Source organism: Mandrillus leucophaeus, unplaced genomic scaffold (genome assembly GCF_000951045.1).
Source record: "Mandrillus leucophaeus isolate KB7577 unplaced genomic scaffold, Mleu.le_1.0 Scaffold639, whole genome shotgun sequence".
Lineage (NCBI taxonomy): Eukaryota > Metazoa > Chordata > Mammalia > Primates > Cercopithecidae > Mandrillus > Mandrillus leucophaeus.
Window position 1 is genome coordinate 1,149,749 of NW_012106908.1, and position 11,030 is coordinate 1,160,778.

At 42.8% G+C, this 11,030-nt stretch overlaps 1 pseudogene; it reads left to right on the forward strand.

Moving 5' to 3' along the window:
* The first annotated feature begins 4,784 nt into the window (after positions 1–4,784).
* LOC105554292 lies at positions 4,785–5,933 on the forward strand (annotated as a pseudogene).
* Positions 5,934–11,030: the final 5,097 nt, after the last annotated feature.

The following is an 11,030-nucleotide window of genomic DNA, read 5'->3' on the forward strand; positions in this document are numbered from 1 at the left end:
AAAAACCAAAATTGAAGGAGTCATTCTTCCCTAAAGAAAATTATCTGCCTTGGGAACAATCCAGGTAGGTAAGCTCTTCTCAGTTTGGCAGTTAGAAGGGCCCTCCTTCTGCCTGTGTACCCTAAAAAGAAGCCTCCCAGTTGACACATCCACCATACAAAGTTGACATTATCCCTCCTATTACGGAGAGAAGTCAGCTATGAAAATTAAACCTACAGCAGCAGATGAAACTCCAGCAGCTACCTAGTCATTTGTTTATTTATTTTTAGAGACAGGATTTCATTCTGTCACCCAGGCTAAAACGCAGTGGCATGATCATAGCTCACTGCAGCCTCAAACTCCTGGGCTCGAGCAATCCTCCTGCCTCAGCCTGTTGAGTAACTAGGATTACAGGTGCGTACCACCATGCCCAACTAATTTCTTTTTTTTTCTTTTTTTTTTTTTTTAGAGACTCCGCGTGTCGCCCAGGCTGGAGTGCAGTGGCACAGTCTCGGCTCACTGCAACCTCTGCCTCCCGGGTTCAAGCCATTCTGCTGTCTCAGCCTCCTGAGTAGCTGGGATTGTAGGCACGTGCCATCACACCCAGCTAAATTTTGTATTTTTAGTAGAGACAGGGTTTCACGATGTTGGCCAGGCTGGTCTCAAACTCCTGACCTCAGGTCATCTACCCACCTCAGCCTCCCAAAGTGTTAGGATTACAGGCGTGAGCCACTGTGCCTGGCCCCAGCTAATTTTTTTGTTGAGACAAGGTCTCACTATGTTGGCCAGGCTGGTCTCAAACTCCTGGCCTCAAGCAATCCTCCTGACTGGGCCTCTCGAAGTGTTAAGATTACAGGCATGAGCCATTGCGCCTGGCCCTAGTCCTTTGTTTTTATGCAAATCTTCTTAAATGTTCAACCCGCATTTACTAGACATTTGAAGAAAACTAACAGCAAGTAAGAAAAGGGCCTTATTGAAAAAACAAAGCTATTCCCAGGGAGTACAACTTATACAAGAAACAGAGAAAACATTGGAAAAAAATGTATGTGTCTATGTATACTAAAAAAATTAGTATCTATGAAGAGATTTGAGGATATTGCATCATAAGTCAAAAATAGGCTGCTATGGAAAAGGAACAATGCAAATAAGAGAACTCCTAGAAATTCAAAATGATTGTCAAAATAAAAATTTAATAGTGTTGGGATAACAAACAAAAACATCCTTCCCCAAAAGATAATTGGAAAAAAATATATTAGTCTAGGATATCTACTAACTACCTAATAGAAATTAAGAAAAAAAATCAGGAAAAAAATGGAAGAAAAGAAATACTAGGAGAACAAATAGTTCAGGTAACTTAGAGATGCATGTCTTTGTACTGAAAATTTACCAAGCATAGGAACTTTTAAACACGTATATATGTGTGTATATATGTATATGTACATACACACACATACACACACATATCTGTACACACAGCAAATTTAAACACACACACACATACGCACACAGAAACCTGTTACCGGAAAGGAGTCCCAGTCCAGACCCCAAGAGTGGGTTCTTGGATCTTGTACAAGAAAGAATCTGGGATCAGTCCATAGAGTAAAGTGAAAGCGAGTTTATTAAGAAACAAAGGAGTAATAGTTGGCTACTCCAGAGGCAGAGCAGCAGCTTGGGCTGCCCCACTAAGGATACTTATAGTTACTTCTTCTTTATATGCTAAACAAGGGGTCGATTATTCACAAGTTTTCCAGGAAAGGAGTTTAGTACTTTAGAAGTTACTAAAACTAACTTTAGAAAGTTAGTTTCCCGGAACTAAGCTTTCTTCCCCCTTTTGGACCATATAGGGTAACACCCTGACATTGGCATGGTATTTGTAAACTGTCATGGTGCTGGTGGGAGTGTCTCCGAGCATGCTAATATATTATAATGAGTGTATAATGAACCTTGAGGACGACCAGAGGTCACTCTTGTCACCATCTTGGTTTTGGTGGGTTTCAGTCAGCTTCCTTAATGCAACCTGTTTTATCAGCAAGGTCTTTATGACCAGTATCTTTGCTGACCTCCTGTCTCATCCTGTGACTTAGAAAGCCTAACCTCCTGGAAGTGCAGTCCAGTAGGTCTCAGCACCTATTCAAGATGGAGTTATTGTGGTTCAAATGCCTATGACAAATCCTTCAAGATTTTGGAATAATAAAAATTATAGGAAGAGCCTAAAAGTTTCCAGAGAAGGAAAACAGAGGTTACCCAAACAAGAATGAGAATTGGATTGGCGTCTGTTTTGTCATCAGCAAAGAGGTATACAAGAAGGTATTGAAGCAGTACCTTCAAAGTCGAAACAGAAAGTTGTTGAATCTATAATTCTATACCAGACAAATACATGAAAGAGTAAAAAAGATATTTCAGAGAGGCAAGAACTCACATTTATTTCACTTCTACATTTTTCTGAAAAAAAAATTTAAGGATATACACTGGAGAGAATGAAACTTGTGAGCTAGTAAAAAGGACCCAACCTAGGAAAGCAATGAAAAGAAATTCCAGGATGTTATCTTTGCAGAAAGCCTAAAAAATAATGGATCCTCATTTGAACAGGATTCCAGAGGGTCAGCAGAATGTATTGAAGCAAAAAGTAGATTCCAGTTAACAAATAGTTAAGATTAAAAAGCTATAGATGATCATCACCAAAAAAGGTAACAGTATATGTTTCATTTTCTCAAATAAAGAGGTTAATGAAAACACCAAGGAAAGCAGTTTTATAAGAACATGATAGTCCACATACAAAAATTAGGCCAGGCACAGTGGCTCACACCTGTAATCCCAGCACTTTGGGAGGCCAAGGTAGGTGGATTACTTAAGGACAGGAGTTCGAGATCAGCCTGACCAAGATGGTGAAACCCCGTCTCTACTAAAAATACAAAAATTAGCCGGGCATGGTGGCAAGTACCTCTAATACAAAAATATATATATATATGTGTGTGTGTATATATATATATATATCTCTTCTCTAGGTGATATTTTCTTATTTTTTTCTGAAAGTTTTAATTTAGCTTTAATTATCTATAGAATTTTATGTGATGTGAGATAGAGACCTTTATGTGGTGTGAGATAGGGACCCTGTTTTATTTTTCACTTTGATTTGATAATCAATAGTCCCAGATATAGTCATTAAATGACTATTCCTTTCCCCCTGATCTCCAATGCCCGCTCTATCATATCAAGCATCCATATGTGTGGGTCTGTTTCTAGGACCTGTAATTTGTTCTATCAATCATTTTGTTTTATTTTGAACCAATACCAGAGTATTGTAATTACTATAGCTTTGTCATAATGATACAGGAGGTAGAAAGAAATTATTTAGGCAGATAGTGAGGTCAGCAGAGTCTTCAGCAGAGCTTCCTGTCTACCAAAAAGTAGCCCGAGAATCTTTTTTTTTTTTTTTTTTTTTTAGACGGAGTCTCGCCCTGTTGCCCAGGCTGGAGTGCAGTGGCACGATCTCAGCTCACTGCAAGCTCCGCCTCCCAGGTTGACGCCATTCTCCTGCCTCAGCCTCCCGAGTAGCTGGGACTACATGTGCCTGCCACCATGCCTGGCTAATTTTTTTGTATTTTTAGGAGAGACAGGGTTTCACTGTTTTAGCCAGGATGGTCTCGATCTCCTGACCGCATGATCCTCCCGCCTCGGCCTCCCAAAGTGCTGGGATTACAGGCGTGAGCCGCTGCGCCCTGCCTGTTTCCAGTATCTTTTATACTGGCCGCTCATTATTCTTTCAGACATATGTATGCCAGGCTCAGTGGCTCATGCCTGTAATCCCAGCACTTTGGGAGGCTGAGGCGGGCGGATCACCTGAGGTTAACAGTTCGAGACCAGCCTGGCCAACATGGTGAAACCCTGTCTCTACAAAAATACAAAAAAAATTAACTGGCCATGATGGTGGGTGCCTGTAATCCCAGCTACTCGGGAGGCTGAGGCAGGAGGATCACTTGAACTTGGGAGGTGGAGGTTGCAGTGAGCCGAGATTGTGCCATTGCACTCCAGCCTGGGCAACAGAGTTGAGACTCCATCTCAAATAAATAAATAAATAAATAAAATATATCTAATTACACAATTTCTATGGCTTAGACATCTTTTATGGGCTCCTTAGGGAACTGCAGGATGGATTATCTCCATGGTATATAAAGTCCCTTTCACTCAGATTTCAACCTTATTAAATGTTCACAAGAATGTTCAAAGAATCAAATATTAACATATAATGGATATAATCAATAGAGACAAAGCCACATACAAGAAACAATACCTGATTATTAGCTAATCAACTCTATAAGTACCATGAGTGGAGGCCAATAACACAAGCTGTAGGGTAACTACCTAGCAGAGTTGGGGACCTTGGGCAGTTGCTTAGCCTTTCTTAATAGAGTCTTTATCTGTAATATGGAGATACTTTTAGCAGATGATTTTCCACACTACACTCAAACTCATAGAGTAAAAATAAAAATCTGTTTTCCAATAGTTAAGCCCCACACAGCTGAATCAATAATGCCATGTCTCAACATATTGGTTCCTGAGGCAAATAAAAAAATGTGTGCCCCATACACTTTGTAATATATTCTTAAATGGTTAATTTTTTTCAGAACGCTAAAGTGGTTGAAAAATATTGAAAAACTGAAAAGTGTATTAAAATTCACAATGTTATTTATTTATACCAAAATAGAATAATGTATTACAATTTTAGGTAAAAATTATTTAAAGTTCTCCCTGGCTGCTGCCAGACCACACTCGACATTGTCCCATCATTCCCCCAACAGATCACAATGGAAGCAGAAATCACGTTGCTCATTGTTGACAATAGCTTTGCCATGTGCAAGTCTGCCTTTGCTGGGGACAATGCCCTCAAGCCATGTTCCTCTCCAATGTTAGGCACCCCCGGCACCAGGGCATGATGGTGGGCAGGGGCTAGAACTCCTATGTGGGCGATGAGGCCCAGAGCGAGCAGCATCCTGACCCTGAAGCATCCCATGGAGCAGGCCTCGTCACCAACTGGGACCAAATGGGGAAGATCTGGCACCATACCTTCCACAACGGGCTGTACGTGGCCCGCAAGGAGCACCTGGTGCTGCTGATCGAGGCCTCCAAGGCCAACAGAAAGAAGATGATTCAGATCATGTTTGGGGCCTTCAACACCCCAATTAGGTACAGGGCCATTCAGGTCACCCTGTCCCTGCATGCCTCTGTCAGCGCCATTGGCACCATCGCGGACTCAGGCGATAGGGTCACCCACACTTGCCCATCTTCAGGGATACAACCACCCTCCCCCAGTCATCCTGTGTTTGGCCCTGGCTGGCCAGGACCTTGCCGACTACCTGGTGAAGATCCTCGTGGGGGCTACTACAGCTTCGTCACCACAGTGGAGTGGGGGATTTGTGCGTGACATCCAGGAAAATCTGTGCTATGTTGCGTTGGACTTGCAGCAGGAGATGGCCACTGCTGTGTCCTCTTCCCTCCTGGAGAAGAGCTACGAGCTGTCCCACAGCCAGGTGGTCACCATCAGCAATGAGTGGTTCTGGTGTCCAGAGGCACTGTCCCAGCCCTCCTTCCTGGGCATGGAATCTTGCTGCATCCAGGAGACCACCTTGAACTCCATCATGAAGTGGGATGTGGATATCTGCAAGGACCTGTACACCAATGTGGTGCTGTCTGGCAGCATTGCCATGCACCCAAGCATCACACACAGGATATGGAAGGAGATCACTGCCCCAGCACCCAGGACCATGAAGATCAAGATCATGGCTGTCTCTGAGCACAAGTATTCCATGTGGATCAGCAGCTCCATCCTGGCCTCACTGTTCACCTTCCAGCCAATGTGGATCAGCAAGCAGGAGTGCCACCAGTCAGGCCCTCCACTGTTCAATGCAAATGCTTCTAAATGGACTGTGAGGAGATATGTAGCCTGTGCTGCCTGAGTCAATTCAGAAGTATAAATTTGTCCCTAGCGAATGTATACATCTCATGCTAGCCTTAGGAAACTGAAACAACCCTTTGAAAAGAAATTTGTCAGGCTGGGTGCGGTGGCTTATGCCTGTAATCCCAGCACTTTTGGAGGCCCAGTTGGGCGGATCACCTGAGGTTGGGAGTTTGAGACCAGCCTGACCAACATGGAGAAACCCCGTCTCTACTAAAAAAACAAAATGAGCCAGGCGTGGTGGCGCATGCCTGTAATCCTAGCTACTCGGGAGGCTGAGGCAGGAGAATCGCTTAAACCAGGGAGGCGGAGGTTGCAGTGAGCTGAGATCCCATCATTGCACTCCAGCCTGGGCAACAAGAGTGAAACTCCAACTCAAAAAAAAAAAAACATAATAAATAAAAAGAAAAAGAAAAGAAAAGAAATTTGTCCTTGAAGCTTGTGTCTGATGTCAGCACTGGATTGTAGGATTTGTTGCTAATTTTGACCTTGTATTGAAGTTAACTGTTTCCTCGGTATTTAATACCTTGTACTTATCTTTTATTTAAACCCTTAGTACATGTGGCTCAGTCACTTCATGGCAGAGGTGAGAATGTGGTTGTGGAAGAGAAGTCCGTGGCTTGGTGATTCTGCCTGACCTGCAGTCTTTCCATCTGTGCAGGGTACTAATGTGTCAGAGCTCAGTGTTCCAGAATTTGTCTAGAGACCAGCAGGAGCCCCTCCACCAGTTGTCATTTCTGTCTTGCCTGTCTGTCAGGGTTGGAGAAGTCCAAACCTTAGGACCTAGTTTCCTTTCTTTCCTGATGTTTTCCTGCCAGGACACCAGTAGGCTGTTACTTGCCTTGAGCTGGAATAAGTTTGCATTTACATTGTAAATGTATTCAGTGTTTTAATTGATGTAAGGTTTTTATGCACAATTCTTAATTCTTTAAGAGATGACGACAAATTTTGGTTTTCTCTTTTTTCTGTGGCCAATCTATTTTTAACAACAATCCCAAGATCATTCAGTGGGGGAAAAGACCATTTCTATAAATGATGCTTGGACAACTGGATATCTACATGCAAAAGAATGAAGTTGGATGCCTACCTCACACCACATAAAAAATTAACTCAAAATACATCAAAGGCCTAAAGGTAAGAACTAAACTAGAAACTCTTAGAAGAAAACATAGGTATACATCTTTGTGACTTTAGGCAAGTTTCTCAAATATAACATCAAAAGCAAAGCATCAGCCAGGCGTGGCGGCTCACCCCTGTAATCCCAGCATTTTGGGAGGCCAAGGCAGGTGAATCACTTCAGGTCAGGAGTTCAAGACCAGCCTGGCCAACATGGTGAAACCCCATCTCTATTAAAAATACAAATATTAGTCGGGTGTGGTGGCCATAGTCCCAGCTACTCAGGAGGCTGAGGCACGAGAATCGCTTGAACTGGGAAGTGGAGGTTGCAGTGAGCCAAGATTGCGCCACTGCACTCCAGCCTGGGTGACAGAGCAAGACTCCATCTAAAGAAAAAAATGAAAGATCTACAAATGGCCAATAGGCACATGAAAAGATGCTTGACATCATTACTTATCAGGGAAATGCAAACCCAAACCATAATGAAATATTACTTCACAGTTGCTAGAATGGCCATAATAAAAAATACAGATAAAAGCAAGAATTGGTGAAGATGTAGAGAAACTGAAACATTGTTCATGGAAATGTAAAATGGTGCAGTTGCTTTGGCAAGCAGTTGTGTATTTCTTTAAAAAGTTAAGCAGAATTTTTGGCCGGGCGCAGTGGCTCACACCTGTAATCCCAGCACTTTGGGAGGCCAAGGTGGGCAGATCACGAGGTCAGGAGATTGAAACCATCCTGGCTAACACGGTGAAACCCCATCTCTACTAAAAATACAAAAAAATTAGCCTGGTGTGGTGGTGGGCGCCTGAAGTCCCAGCTACTTGGGAAGCTGAGGCAGGAGAATGGTGTGAACCCGGGAGGCGGAGTTTGCAGTGAGCTGAGATAGCGCCACTGCACTCCAGCCTGGGCGACAGAGCGAGACTCCATCTCAAAAAAAAAAAAAAAAAAAAAAAAAAAAAAAAGTTAAGCAGAATTTTCATATGACCCAGCAACTGCACTCCTAGGTATACACTCAAGAGAATTGAAAACATATATTCAAACAAAAACTTGCACATGAATGGTCATAGTACCATTATTTATAATATTCAAACAGTGGAAACAATCCAAATGCCTATCAACTGATGAATGGATAAACAAAATGTGTATACATAAAATGGAATATTATATGTTCATTAAAAGGAATGAAAGCAAGGCGCAGTGGTTCATGCCTGTAATCCCAGTATTTTGGGAGGGTGAGGCAAGAGGACTGTGAGCCAGGAGTTTGAGACCAGCCTGGGTAACATAGTGAGACCCTGTCTCTATTGAAAAAAAAAAAAAAAGCTGGGTATGGTGGCATATGCCTGTGATCCTAGCTACTTGGGAGGCTGAGGTGGGAGGATTATGTGAGCCAGGGATGTCAAGGCTGCAGTGAGATGTGATCACGCCACTGCACACCAGCCTAGGCAACAGCAAGACCCTGTCTCAAAAAAGAAAAAAAAAGGAATGAAGTACTGGTACATGGTACAACATGGATGAATCTTGAAAACATGCTCAGTGAAAGAAGCCAGTCACAAAAGGCCACACATTATGTAATTCCATTTATACAAAGTGTCCAGAATAGATAAATTCATAGAGACAAAAAATAGATTTGTGGTTACTAGGGGAGGAAAGAATAGGGGAATGACTGCCTAATGAATATGAGATATTTTTGGAGACTGGTGAAAATGTTGTGGAATTAGATAGTAGTAATGGGGCCAGGCGAGGTGGCTCATGCCTGTAATCCCAGCACTTTAGGAGGCCAAGGTGGGTGGACCACCTGAGGTCAGGAGTTCAAGTCCAGCCTGGCCAACATGGTGAAACCCAGTCTCTATTAAAAATACAAAAATTAGCTGAGTGTGGTGGTGCACACCTGTAATCCCAGCTACTTGGGAGACTGGGGCAAGAGAATCACTTGAACCCAAGAGGTAGAGGTTGAAGTGAGCCGAGATTGCGCCACTGCACTCTAGCCTGGGCGACAAAGCAAGACTTTGTCTCAAGCAAATAAACAAACAAAAAAAAGATAGTAGTGATGGTTACATAACCTTGTAAACATACTTTTTAAAACCCCAAATGAATTGTACATTTTAAAATGGTGAATTTGGCCAGGCGCAGTGGCTCTCCAAGGTTGGTGGATCACGTGAAGTCAGGAGTTTGAGATCAGCCTAGCCAACACGGTGAAACCCTGTCTACTAAAAATACAAAAATTAACCGGTGGTGGTGCATGCCTGTAGTCCCAGCTACTTGGGAGGCTGAGGCAAGAGAATCGCTTGAATCTGGGAGGTGGATGTTGCAGTGAGCCAAGATTGCACCACTGCACTCTAGCCTGGGCTACAGAGTGAGACTCTGTCTCAAAAAAATAAATAAATAAATAAAATGATGAATTTTATGGTATGTAAACTATATTTCAATACAAATAGCAAAAGATTTGAACAGATACTTCACCAAAGAGATTACACAGATGGCAGATAAGCACATAAAAATATGCTTAACATTTATTAGGGAAATGCAAATTAAAACCACGGTGACAAGAGGAACCCAAAGAGACATGATGACTAAATGTAATATGGTGCTGGGATGGAATCCTGGAATAAGAAAAGGACTATAGCCAAAAACTTAGGGGAAGGTGAATAATGTATGGAACTTAGTTAATAGTAATGTATTTTCATTGGTTCACTAATTGTGACATGTGGACCATACTAGTAGAAGATGTTGAAAAAAGTTAGTTTGTGGGAATGGTAGAACTATTCTGTATCTTGTGATACATCTATACATATGTTAAAATTCATAGAAATGTACAACAATTCAGTAACTGACATTTACTGAATGTCAATTTAAAAAAAATAAAATTTAAAAAAAGACATGGAGGAACTAGAGAGCATTCAAGAGCCCGTAGAACCTGGAGATTTGACCCCAGAAAAAACAGAAGTGCACTTAATGAGATCCATGTTTCCGAAGTCGTCGCCGCCGTCATCATCGTCGTCTTCTTCTTCTTCTTCTTTCTTCTTTCTTCTTTCTTCTTTTTCTTTTTTTTTATTTACCGAGACGGAGTCTCGCTCTGTCGCCCAGGCTGGAGTACAGTGGCACGATCTCGGCTTACTACAAGCTCCGCCTCCTGGGTTCAAGCGATTCTCCTACCTCAGCCTCCTGAGTAGCTGGGACTACAGGCGCATGCAACCATGCCTGGCTAATTTTTTGTATTTTTAGTAGAGACAGGGTTTTGCCGTGTTAGCCTGGATGGTCTGGATCTCCTGACCTCATGATCCACCTGGCTTGGCCTTCCAAAGATGTTGGCACCCCGCCAACATCCCTCTCTTAACAAGCGACAGAGAAACCATACAAAAAAATCAGTGAAGTCATAGTTGATCTGAACATTATCAACCACCGTGACCTAATTGATATTTATAGAAAACTATACCCTAATTTGCAAAATCAACATTTTCAAGTACAAATGGTATGTTCACGAGAGTAGACCATATGTTACTCCATGAAGTAAGCCTCAATAAAATTAAAGGGATTGAAATCATTCACTGTTTGTTCTCTGACCACAATCTGGGGATGTGGCAGGCATCTGAGCACACTGGAGGTCAGCGGAAGAAGAGCCAGTTCAGAGAGGAGGCACAAGCAGGTCTGGGTAGGACTGAACACCAGGAGGACTTAAGGTGGGGTGGTGGGGGCACCAATTACCCACCTGGACCCCAGCCTCAGAGATGCTAGGAGGAAGGAGTGCTGCTGTCAGACTGGCCTGGGCAGTGATGACGAACAGGGCCCCAGGGCTTCCCTCTTGGTCCCTTTATCTGCCTGAAGGATGGACAGCTTGTCCTTCCTTCTCTATCACAGTCTAGTCACAGAAGAAGAACATCTAGCAAGGTGTGAGCGTGGCCACTGCAAGGTGAGCTAATTGGGCTGGGGGCTCAGATTCAAGTGGGATTGCTCTGTGCCAAGAGGAAAGGGATAACCAAAG